General features: G+C 33.9%; 1 protein-coding gene across 1 annotated transcript in view; it reads left to right on the top strand.

Annotated features, from left to right (window-relative positions):
• The first annotated feature begins 1,123 nt into the window (after positions 1-1,123).
• LOC140432676 (transcription factor E2F1-like) overlaps positions 1,124-12,951 on the top strand; it is a 142,857-nt gene continuing 131,029 nt past the window's right edge. Inside the window, exon 1 of the mRNA XM_072520734.1 lies at positions 1,124-1,204. The gene's annotated coding sequence lies outside the window, so the exon portion shown is untranslated. The remainder of the gene's footprint in view (positions 1,205-12,951) is intronic.

Raw genomic sequence — 12,951 nt, 5'->3', positions numbered from 1 at the left:
GGATGAAGCAGCATTGGCCAACCTAGAAAACTGTGTGACTTTAAGACGATACCGGATATTGAAGAGGCATTTTACCTATTAAAGAAAATGAAGAAGAAGAAGAAGATTCTAATAGATCTCTACCTAAATCAAACTTAAAAAGATTAGCAAACATAGTAAAAAATATATCTATATCGCAGACAATAAAATGAAGATGAAAATTACCATAGCAGTGACATTAATATAAAATAGGTAGGTATACCTACTCGGTCCACTAACCCAGTTCCAACTGTCTAGTAAATTTAGTAATTATTTTTTTCGCATGAAAGTTAAATGTTGACTGACTGTAAGTGGCTGGAAATTACTATACAACAAAGAAATCGTATTTATAGCCCATATTAATTGTTACTTCAAAATAAAAAAGTATGCACATGCAATTTATTAACAAAATAAAACCAAATCAATAACAAAAGTTTTTAATGGAAATTAATGAATACCCAATCCCATTGTTCATAATTATTCTTCTTTTTTAAATGAAGATGACTGCAACATTAAGTTTATTTGGACTATTAATAGTGAGGGGTAGAAATTTTTGTGTTGTATGTTTCTGAATGTATACAACATACAGAATGAATCTGTCAAAATATTCCCAAGCTGAGTGTAAAGACTGTAAGTATATTTTTCAAAGCATCGTTGGTGCGACGAAACAAACGAAATAATATCTTCCAGGAATTATTATATCCGCCACTGGATTTGAAATTAACTGTAGCTTCTTTGACTAAGTATTTATGGAAAATAAAAAATTTAAAAATTGAAAAATCTAATAAATAAATTCGTTTTTAACTTTATTACAACACTAAACAGCCACTATTATAATTCTTAATAATGTGTACAATTTAACATCCACAATTCTTAATACATAATTCTTAAAATATAGAAAATTCTCTAGATTATAGGTATAAAAATATAAATAAATATAATATAAAAATAAGTTATAAAAAGTGTACATAAAATTATTCTCGTTTTCAGAAATTCCCTTTACCTGACCGCTTTGTTTCCACTTTCCATCCATAGATGATCCAATGTCCGGTAAGCTAGAAAATTATTTTTTTGACAAGTAGAACATGTACACACCAATAGATGGCGTCACTCCTACCAAAATATTAATCTTAGAGCATGGTCTCAACAAGTTGGTGACTGCTCGGCGAATTTTGTAGATTTTAATGTAAGTACCGCATAAATACTCTTCCTATTTAAATATAGGTAATTTTTTGAATGTTGGAGTGTGCTTTTAAACACACATACAATAAATTAATAATTTTACGATCTATACAAATATTAATATATTAGATGGATATTTGCATACACTGAGAAAAGTGTTACCTAATATAATAAAACTATGAGAAATAATTTTTAATTTTTATTAAAAGCGGATTAACTGATGAAAATTTCTGTTTAATTTTGAGTTTTGTAGTTTTGACCAAATTACGAAATACTCGTTTTATCATCTAGTTACAAACAGTTAAGTCTTATAGAATACATTTATATTACCTTAAGTTTAATATAGTTATTATATAGTTAGTTCTTTATAAAGCATTTTGTTTTATAGGATATATAGATTAATTTTATTTTTGACCACATAGATAAATCTTTTTAAATGTTACCTTATTCGATTTCATTCATTTATTCTTATTTTTCAGTTCAATTGCCTTCTTTATAATTAGGTATATTTGCCGTAAAGACATCTATCTTATCATGTTTTTATGAATATTCATTCTATAGAATTTGGTTCTCCTATTCCAGCTGATATTCTTCTTTTACTTAACAAGTATTTTGTTTTTGTGGGATGTGGCATTAACGTCCTTTTTAGTTTCAATTTGTCTTCTTTCTTGCCTACGTATATTTTTAGTAGGCTTTTTAGTTCCCAAAACCTTCTTAGCCGACTTTCCTGGAAGCATACCTCACTTTCAAAGGGAGTTATCGGCGTTTTTAATATTTTAAACAGTCAAAGCTCAATTCATCATCATGATGTAGCGCTACAACCCTAGATGGGTTTTGTGTTACTGTCCATATTTTTTCCAATTGGCTTAGTTTTTTCTCACTCTCTATACTCCACCAAAGAAATAATGAAATGATTCACACACGTATCATATAAGTTAGCTGTCCCTAGGAGTTTTACCAAGAGCTTTTTAGTAGGATTTATTTTTTATTTAGCATATGGCATATTAAGAACACATAATAAAAAGCAATATTTTTATAAAAAACGTTAAATAGAGTATTACCAACGAATATCTAATATAGCAATATAATCTAAAACATTTTAGGTCGCATTGAGGAATTTCATCTTCCTAGCTTTTCTTGCTGTTCTGTGAATATATTACCCTCTTATCTCCTCACTTATTTTTTGTGAATTCTTTTTTGCTTTTGTTCAGTTTCTGGTAAAATTTTCTCGTTTCTTTTGGCTCACTTACATCTTGTAGTTCTTGAAGTTCTTTGTTCATATTTTCTCTCTTCTTTCTACGGTGGATTTTCTTTTTTTCCTTACTTAGTTATTTATATTCCTTCTCTCCTTGTCGAGTTCTGTGCCCCTGTAACATCAATAAATATGGTCTGATATTTCTTTCTATTATAATCTGACATTCTTCGTCAAAACAGTCATTCGTTTTTGTTCTTCTTTTTTTTACCTTGGATGCCTAGTAATTTTCCAGATGCTTCTTTAATGATGTTTCTGCGCCCTTCCCACTCTTCATTTATGTTTTCATGTTTTTATTTGTTTTCTAGTTTGATGTTTATATTTTGTTTATATTATCAGTTTTTGTTTGTATTTTTCAGTCCTTCTACATTGTATCGTTTATGTTTAAAAGCTATTTCCTTTTTTAACTGTTTAAAATTCTGCCCCTTACCCTACTTTCGACCCCGTAGTGAATATAATCCGAATTTGCTACTCTTCTGGTGCGGATGTTTATTATATTCGACTGGTGTCTTGAGTCTACAATAGAATGATCTATCATATTTACTGTAAGTCCATCTGGTGATTTCTAGGTGCCTGTGTGTATATCTTTTCAAGCGAAGTTAAAAGTATACAATCGATTAAAAAAAAACTACTATAAAAAAAGAGAAATTTTTGAAATCAGAACATCAAAAATATTTAAAATTTTTTATTTATCAAGCACCAAATTTTTTCATTTTGTTGGGCTGTGTTATCATTCATGTTTCATACCTTGCAAGTTAAACTTTAACTTTGTATTCCAGTTCTTCCTTTGTCGAAATTTTTAGTTTTTATTGACGCTTAGAAAATTAAAGTATTTGCTTCGTTGTGTAGAAGCAGCAATCTGCTGATTCAGCGGTTGATTAATCTGTTGTGTATTTATTTTGCTGTCTAAACACATTTCGACATAATGTCAGGACATTGATGAATTCCATTATTAAATAGTTTTCTCGGTTATTTGACATTCAACAGAATTCAATTTTTCTCAGAAATAAACTTCGAATCTTGATAATTGCGTTTTGTTCTGTTTACTGCCGTAAACGCAATACGTAGAATCAATTGGTGGAAGTGTTGTATTTGCAACAATATGATTCATGTAATACATGACGATTTCTAACTTCTTCCAAATATGCAGGTTTTGGCATGTTTTTAGAAGACGTTATGTACATACAGACCAAACAAGCATCTGCGGTTGCTAGTACTCTTTCTATTGACAGACTAATTAATTGAATATCCTTCTGAAACAAAAATAATAGACTAATTTGAGTATTTTACATCTTTAGGTACCTATATAGTCGACTTCTGCTCATCCGCTCAGTCGACACATTATTAATGTGAATGAAAACTTATTTTATAAACTAGATCTAATGTATTTTTTTTTTAATATTATAAGCAGAAGTATAATATTCTATTGTTACAATGCAAAGTGGCCAGCAAGGAAACATATTTTCTTACGCGCCGCCAATGATCAAATTCAAAATTTCCTAGAATTCATAATGGGCACGTGATTTCGGCTACATTTCACTTTCTCATTTCGGATGATGTTTAAATGGGATGTTCATTATTTGGAGATTTAAGTGGATACTGTGTCTCAATCACATTATGGGACGGATAAGTATGACTCCTTCCTGTAAGGACTTCCTCTCAAATCAGTTTTACAAGTTCATCTTAGTCGTTATATATAAACTTGTTTCGAAGATGGAAATGCATTTTATACCAAACTCGTCATATTTTTTTTATATGTGAAATTTTATCATTATGAGCTCATTTTGTCCATCTTTTGATTATTAAAGTTAATATGGACGGATTTGCTTCCATTCACCGTAATAGGCCATGTTTTAATTCAAGTGTTAATCTGGCCAATAAAAGGGTAGAACTTCAAATCAATATACAACTGAGATACCTTGCAACCAGCTTTGACAAGGTCACTGGCACGCTGTTTAGTGTCACTGATTTCTGAGTCTTCTCCTAGGCCATCTGCTTATTCTTTTGTGTCCTTGCTCATTTAATCCCAGTAGTTGGGAAAAAATGCTGTCAGCTATAGTAGTGCCCCCATACTTTGTTAAGGTTATAATCCCCCAGAGGTCTTTAACTCTCTGATGCATCGCTTATGCGATATACTATACCTCGAGATTTGGAACTGCAATAATCGCAGAGAAAATCTCACCATACGATGAACCAGTTGTGTTGCAGCTAACTGGATTGAGCATGGTGTGCTCGATCAGCAAATGTGTGAGTGTGTATGAATGTTCAACCAACAAAGTTACAAATTTGATCAGCGGTCTTTATTTGGTAGTTTATTCACAACTCTGCTATATATCCATATGATATTCCTGATTGGTTGGTTAAACGCACCGTGTTGAGGATACAAAATTCCTCATTCAGTCGTTACTGAGCGCAGCGACGTACTGAAGATCTCCTACATCAGTTTTTATCACTCCCTCCCGCACAGTCTCAAAGCACGCAAACATTACATTCTTTTTATTAGTCAAATATTTATTTTCATATTAACTTTTAATCGCTGTTCGAATAAATGAAACCAGATATATGAATAATTGAAACCAAATAAATGAAAAATAATTGTAATAAAAAATAAAGGGAATTTTCGACTGTAAAATTCATCATCATTATATAGCCGTTACTCACTGTTAATCATAAACGTCCTCCAAGCTCCTCCACGTCTCTCGATTCTGGGCTGTCATCATCAGTTCTCAGCAATTCATTTTTACGTCGTCGCTGTCGACTTCTGTCACTTTTGTCTGTTATGATGTTTCCAATGTTAAGAATGATAATATCTGCGATTCTAAGGTGGCTTAACGTTTTGCCATTGATATTGATGACTGTTCTCTAAAGACAGTGATTTCATTGCTTATTCGAGAACAGTTTTGGTGAAATGGTATTCCCTTGTCTAACTCATCTGTCTACTTTAATTTTACCTGTTGCTTCATGAAGTTTCACTGTTCTGGTGGCATTACTGTGCATGTATTCTACAAGCCTTATATCTGTAATCTATCCTATTGTTCCAGTGCTGTTGGTATTGCTGTTAGTTCTACCGTGTCAAATGCGTTATGGAAATCGATAAACACCAAGGCCAAGTTTCTATTATATTCCACAGACTTTTCTATCATGACTTTAATTGCTTGAAAATGATTTGTCCAGTAACTTTTCCTGAAACCTGCTTATTCTCTCGATTGGTAGAAGTGCAGTTTACGTTTTGACAATGTTTTTGGTGAATAACTTATACAAGTGACAAAGAAGGCTTATCAGTCTGTATTTCTCAATCTTAGTTATTTTTTTTTTATTGAGAAGTATTGTTATGGTATTGTTCCACTGAAATGGGATTATTCCATTTTAAAGACACTCAGCTCACTAAAAATAATGGTAATATACTGAGAATCGGACAGAGGAAAGTGGAATGATCAATATTAGGAATTACACCTACCTACCGCTTTAAAAACGAAGAAATTCGCAGAAGAACGAAAATAGAAGGCATCATAGCTAAAATGGAGAATTGTAGGACATGTAGATTAGATTTGGATCAAAGATTATTAGAATAGAGACCCCGTGAAGATAAAAGAAGCCAGAGGAGACCATAGATGCGATGTATATACGATATACAAAGGATAAAGCATAACTGGATGCAACTTACGCAAAATAGAATTTCTTGGAGGCGTATGAAGGCGACTTCCTCAAGAGAATGAGCGCGGTTCTCTGCGATCGAAAAATCGGGGAAGGGCTGAAAAGAATGATATACAAAATTCTATGGTGGATATTGGGTAAGACTGGAAGTTACAGGATCAGGAACGACTTGATTAGGGAAAGAGCCGGGGTGACTACAGTCTCAAAAATGATTCAAGAACAAACACTGCAAAGGTTTAGAAACGTCATGTTTAAAAATCTCGCATCGGAAGGCAAAAAGTGCATTCTTGACTATGAGCTCTGTGTTCAACAGCCATGACATCACCCTAGAAACAAAAATAAGGCTCCTCAAATGTTACGTGTACTCAGTGCTTCTGTACGGAGTAGAAACGTGGACATTGAAGGGGAAACTCTATCACAACTTCAGGCTTTTGAGCTATGGTTATACAGAAGGATCCTGAAGATACCATGGACAGACAAAGTCACCAATGAAGAAGTACTGCGGAGGATGAACACAACCGCAGATTTGGACAACATCGTGAAGGGCCGTAGGCTGCAGTACTTGGGACATATAATGAGAAATCAAGGCAGATAAGAGCTACTCTAATTCATTTTTCAAGGTAAAATTGAAGGAAAAAGGGCCCCAGGACGAAGAAGAATATCCTGGCTTGCTAACCTGAGAGCATGGCATAGAAAGACCTCAACACAGCTATTCCGTATAGCAACCAACAAAGTCATCATAGCCAGAAGGATCGCCAACGTTCGGAACGGACGGGCACAATAAGAAGAAGAAAGGCTTAAAAATGAAAACTATGTGGGACGAAGAATAGAGCTTTTAGAAGTTGATGGAAAGAGAGATAGATGAAAACTGAGAAGAAGATGGAAGAGCTGTGCGGTAGAGGACTTTCGAAAGAAAGGTTCAAATGAAGAAGACATATTGGACACAGATGAGTGGCGAAGAGTGAGTAACAGTGACGCCTGAAAAGGGAAAAGCTGAGGAAGAAGATGAAAAAGAAGAATCCCGTAATAAACTATTTCGAATGTTAATGTTTGACTTATTTTTATACTAGCATAGGTCAATTTTCAAACAAAAGCGTAAAATTACCAAGCACTTCCATCGAAAAACCGGAACTATTGACGATAAAATCTTATCAACAGATATCATATTTATTCGAAATTGTTAAATTTATTAACTTAAAAAAGACTGGCGAAATTGATACTAAGCCTCTTATTGTGGTTATTGTATGAGTAATGTATAACAGACGGCTTCGAAAGAAAAAAGCTGCCTTTTGTATCTGCAGCTCTTTGGTTGTATTGCCGATATCTCTCTTTGTCCCGTTTGCAACCATAGCATTTAGTACTATTATGGTTCTGAAACTATTTGTTTGTGGAATTTCTATGCTATCTATTATATAAAAAGTTATCGTTAATTGCCAATAAATATAGTAGATTCAATACTTTATTAGATCTTATATATTCACTAAGATGTTTACAATATTCTATTACCTTCTTCATCTTTTTTTATTAGCAATGATGATGATTTTCCCCATCTTTGGCCTCGAAAGTCATTTCTAAGTATTTTGTTAATGTTTGGTGTTTGTCTACTGCCCAACTCGCATCTTTCTTCCTAATAAGTGAGTTATGTATACTCCTCCTTATTCTTGAGCCCTTGTCAGGGCGTGGTGAGACTCTAAATATCGTTGACTTTCTGTCTCCATTGGCTGCAATCCTGTGTCAGATTTCTGAGGAGCTATTACCGTTGTTGGTTATTAGGGAACCCAAGTATACAAACCTGTCTACTACTTCGAAATTCGTCACTTAGTGTACTTGCGGTTGATTATTATTTTGCCCTGTCCACGATCATTATTTGTGTTTTTCCGGTGTTGATAGAATCGAACCGAACCTAAGTTCGTCACTGCTTATCCGGCTTAAGCCCGGGACACACCTATCGTACAGCCTTTCGATCCTATTTCATTCATACATATTTCGGCGGCTGGATGCCATTCTGTATACATAGAATCTATTCTGTATACTGTAACCGTATAGTTTTAAGTTATTTTTCAAAGCTTCAAAAATTTATTATTATAATTCGTAGTAAATATTCAAATCAATGTTGCACACGCCATCTATCTGCCGAAAGCATCTAAATTATCTCAAGGATACAACTGTAGTTCCTAATAGTTCCGACTTTGGCCGGAAAGGCCAATGTACAAAAAGGGTGTACATATGTGAAATTATGAATATAATTTCAGTTAATGAGAACTGTATTACATAGGGCTAGTTCAACTAAATTAGGATATGTGGTAAAAGGTTATACAGATTATAGCGAATTAAGTTTATACAAAGTCTTACCAATTTTTCTGTTGCACACACTCGCGGTATTGACAGGCTTACACTCGCGGTTGTTTTTCATACGGGGAATCTGTCCGGGTACCGGTTTCTGAACACGTGTTTCGCGGTACTAATACTGAGATCACGAGATAGACCACATTTTGCGTCTGTACACGATCTAAAACAGTATTTGCGGTATTTTTCGCATAACTAAAAGCAGGAGAAAGATAATTAGTTAGCGGCAGTCAACAGTAGAGAGAAACCCTTGTCACCAAACGACAGTCAACAGGGGAGAGAGAGCGTCCGTTCTCATCGATAGACAACAGGCAAGAGAGCCGTACGTCTGTACCTAGCGGAAGGTAACAGGCAAGAGAGAGTATATGCCTACCTAGCGAGACTCAGCAGACGAAAGAGTCAACGACTGTCCCTAGCGACAGTCAACAATCAAGAGAGAGACTTTCTTCTTGCTATTTTAAAACTGTCTGTATTTCTAAAGGAGGGGAGGTTGAACTGGAATCTATCAAGGGTTGGACTAAGGTAATGATTGTAAAATTGTGGTAGAAGGATAGTTAATAATACAGCGAAAAAATGACATGATTTTTCGCATGTGAAAAAATTGAACAGCCAAAATGATTTTAAGTTTAGTTTCGTATAAGCACTTCTCATTTGTAATTTAATACCTAAAGAGAGACTGTTTATTTCTTTTCAGGGATGACGTAATTCTCCTAGAATCTTTTAATAGCTTTTTGTTCATTACAAAATAATAAAGGTTGGCTTTGTTTTAAAATTTTCATTTTATTTATTTGTCTCGGCTCGTTTCCTTACGAGGGTAAACTATTAAAGGATGGTGCCAAATTCATTTTAATTTTAAAGATAATACAACCAGCTTGTATATGATTTTTGAAAGAACCACACCCAAACTCTTCCTGACACGAGCAAAAGAGTCTAGATTATTTGTGTACATAAGTAAATAATTTGTTTACGTCACAATACATGGAACTATTCTATCTTATCTAATTTTTTTAGCTGAATACGAATATGTAGTTAACCAGCTCATTTTACATAAGATAGAATACATTTCAACTATCCACCTTTTCACGTATACATATATGATGGTAATCATTTTGACTTCTAGTATTCACTGCTAGTATAAGTATGTCATCTGCGTATCGCAGGTTACTGATCTTTTTGTCTGCTATAGTGATTCTTACATCCCATTCGTCTAGTACTTTCTTCATTATATATTCAGAATAAATGGTGATAGTATGTAACCCTGTATAGTTCCCTTCGTTGTTTTAAACGCATTTGCATATATTCCGTGTACTTTAACTTTTTCTGGACTTTTATCCTGCAGATTTCTTATTATGTATAGATAGGTTGACGACTCATCGACAAGACCAACTCGACCTGTGAGCAATTTGGTTTGAAAATAAACATTAAAAAAAACCAAAGTGATGTCAATCCGAAAAAACCAAAACGTACCTCAACCTTGCACAATAAATGGGCACATTTTAGAACAGGTCAATAGATTTAAGTACCTGGGATGTTGGATCGATAGCAGCCTAAATCCTGATCTAGAAATAAGATCTAAAATAGAACAGGTCAAAAAATCTTTCGAAAAAATAAAAAAACTGCTTTTTGATTCTCGAATAAAACTCGAAATTCGACTACGTTTATCAAAATGCTACGTCTGGTCGACTCTTCTATATGCAGTTGAAACGTGGACCCTTAAAACATCAACCGTAAATAAATTGGAGGCCTTTGAAATGTGGATCTACCGGAGAATACTCAAAATTTCATGGACATCGCATACCTCAAACGAAGAAGTGCTGCATAGAATAGGCAAGGAAAGAGAACTTTTTAACACAGTAAAAGTTAGAAAAACAGCATACCTAGGCCACATACTGAGAAATAATAAGTACCAATATGCCCAACTTATAGTTGGGAAAAATCGAGGGAAAGAGAGGCCTAGGAAGGAAAAGACTATCGTGGCTCAGAAACCTCCGACAATGGACAGGGCTAAATTTTTAACAGCTAATAAGAACAGCTGAAGATAGAGAAGAGTTTAAAATTGTAGTAGCCAACCTCCATTGAGGAGAGGGCACTTTAAGAAGAAGAAGATAGATAGGTGATTAGGTACTCCCTTATTTCCGATTATACACCAGATGGTATCCCATTTGTGTATCTACGAAACAGAGCAGCATTGGTAAGTATATTGTGTACCCTAGCTTTTTCTATTATCTGTATGGTGTTCAGTATTTGCTCACGCGTTCCTTTTCTGGTACGAATCAGCATTGTTCTTCGGCTATCTCTGGGAGTAGAAAGTTCTTTAGCCGTTGATTGATTATATGTAGCAGGATTTTGCTCGCATGGGGAATAAGGGCAATGGTTCTGTAATTGCTGCATTTGGTTAGGGATCCTTTTTTATGAATAGGGTTGAATGTTGATTCGCACCACTTATCAGGCCATTCACTTGTCATCCATATCATGTTGCACATATCCAGTATTATATAAATGTATGAAAATTTCGCCTTAACTTTTAGAATCTTCGTTGGTATGCCATCTATCCCTTGGTTTTTTATTTTGTTATGTATCTTTTGAAGTGCCTTTGTACATTCTGAACAGTAACCTTTTCAGGTTTTTACAGTGCTATCTATGTCGGTTTTTACTTCCCCATTACGGTCTTAAATGGCTTGAAGTTGTGGCTTGAACTTTCGTTACAAATATTTAACTTTTTTAAATAGTTCATGACTCTCATTATTTATATGTTTTTTTTTATCTCTGATGCACATACATTTTATTTCCTGCTTAGCTCCGTTATTTTTTGAATACTGTTTTTGTGGTATATTGTAGCATAACTCTTCTTCTTTCCACTAATTCTAAGGTTTCCCCTGACATCCAATGTTTGTTTTTTTTGGATTTAACGCGGTGTTCACTCTTTTTCCACTGAATGTATCCATCTTTTTATTTCATTTCATGTTTTATTTATGTCTTGTAATATTCATCGTTTTTCCTTGTTTATCAGTTTCCTTACGATAAAAAGTGTGTTTATAGGTTTTTGTTATTCATTCCTCCCAAACTTGAGTTATTTTAATATATTCATACATCATTATACACTTATAAATATTGGTAGATTTTGAAGTAATACCATATTATATAAGACAACTACCAACCTGCATATTATTATGAAAGGGCTTAAAATTTGACCGAGGGTTCGAAACAGCTAACCCTAACTAATATGTAATATGACCTCGACCATTTTCAGTTAATGGCAAAAGGGACAGACAATAGATGGAAAACATCTAAATCATGTGAACTAGACAGTTTTCGAATGACCTGGAACCAGAATATTGGTTTGAATAAAATTTCAATTAATTTCTATATAGAAGATAACTCACAAAAACAAAAGATATGGTAACTAAAAGAAAAATATCAGTGGTAAAAATAAAATCAAAGTCTATAAAATTTCCGATGATGAAAAAATCGTTACATCAAACAGAAAAGCTAAATAAATAAAAAAAAAGAAAGTTAAAGTGGAAACACTAATTGAAAATAACAAAAATGTGAAAAGATTGAAACCAAGCAACGAAAGATATTATATATCATGTCTTTACCGATTTATTTCCGCCATCTCATTCTGGGTTTTCCTGATCTTTTTTTGCCCTCTTTCATTCCAGGGCAGGTTTTGAGATTCCAATTCTATCCATACGTATCCACGCTGTACCAACTGTTTTTTTATCTCCTCTGTGATTGTTTATTTAATTTGCCTTATTTCTAACACACTTTCTTTCGTTGTTCTTTGTCTTCTAGATATCCGTACCAATTTCATCTAGAAATTAATTACGGTGGCCCTAAGCATCTTCTTGTCTTTTATTTAGGTAGCTGTACTTTACTGTCATGTAACATACTACTTTTAATTATAATACAGTGTATTCCGTAGGGACAATCCCAAGCCTGTGGTACTATAATTCAAAAGATAAAGGGGAAGAGGGAAGAGTAACAACCCGTAAAAAATCAAGTTTCTACTGATTTCCGTATGATAGCACCTTGTGGAGGCCCGTGTCTAGAGTTGTAGATGAAGAGTTTGTCAAAGGTCCAAAAAGTATATTAGAAAAATTATTATGTTACAATGGTGGCAGGAGGTGATGAACAAACTCAAAAACAGAAGGATAGATTGAGCTCTATAGTCCTAAATGATAATCTAGAGGAAGAAAATCCCCAAGCAAAATGATCTAACATTAACTACTGACAGAACAAATGGTAAACGAAACAAGACAAGGCAAAGGCCCCCTCATACTGTTTTTCGAACGTGTGTCGAGGCATTACGACATGGTTAACAGGTAAAAAGAAGAAAGCTATGTCCTGTGGAATACCGATGATCTGGAGAGAACTATCAAATCATGTGGATAATTGTTACTTTTGTCTGCCTAATATATCTGGCTACTCAGTTAAGAACAAGAAATCTATTATTTATCCTAATTTATCTTCTGGTATTCAACCAGTAGCTCTTGGCG

This window comes from Diabrotica undecimpunctata, chromosome 1, assembly GCF_040954645.1.
Source record: "Diabrotica undecimpunctata isolate CICGRU chromosome 1, icDiaUnde3, whole genome shotgun sequence".
Taxonomy (NCBI): domain Eukaryota; kingdom Metazoa; phylum Arthropoda; class Insecta; order Coleoptera; family Chrysomelidae; genus Diabrotica; species Diabrotica undecimpunctata.
The sequence above is the reverse complement of the archived record's forward strand: the minus strand, read 5'-3'. Positions and strand labels throughout refer to the sequence as shown.